The sequence below is a fragment of the Gavialis gangeticus genome, unplaced genomic scaffold (assembly GCF_001723915.1).
Source record: "Gavialis gangeticus isolate Ggan-Ray unplaced genomic scaffold, GavGan_comp1, whole genome shotgun sequence".
NCBI lineage: Eukaryota > Metazoa > Chordata > Crocodylia > Gavialidae > Gavialis > Gavialis gangeticus.
In genome coordinates this window covers 37,141,765-37,142,154 of record NW_017729025.1, presented here as the reverse complement: position 1 = coordinate 37,142,154, position 390 = coordinate 37,141,765, and positions in this window count along the sequence as shown.

Sequence of the window (390 nt, the reverse complement as noted above, 5' to 3'; positions counted from 1 at the left end):
TAGCTGGAAAGAGGAAATGTGAAGCATCTGCAAAAGGGGAAAATTCTCTTGCACTTTCACATTCACGCATGCCACCTACACCATTATTCTTCGAGATTCCGTGAGGTCTGATTCTAAAATGCTGGTAATTGGTGATTACAAAGAAAAACAATAACTAAAAAGCAACCCTCTCCACATTAAGATCTAGTGTTAAAAACACAAGTGTGTGTAAACTCACTACAGATTTGCAACTGGAATCTGATGAAATGGATCCAGATCACTTCCCCACCCCCTCCCTTTTTTAGATCATTTCATCAACAAATCAGGTTAAATCAATGGAAGATTTTTTTTCTGTTTTTTTTCCCCTCTCTCTCTCTCTTCCTTTTTTTTTTTTTTTTTTTTTAAAGTTTT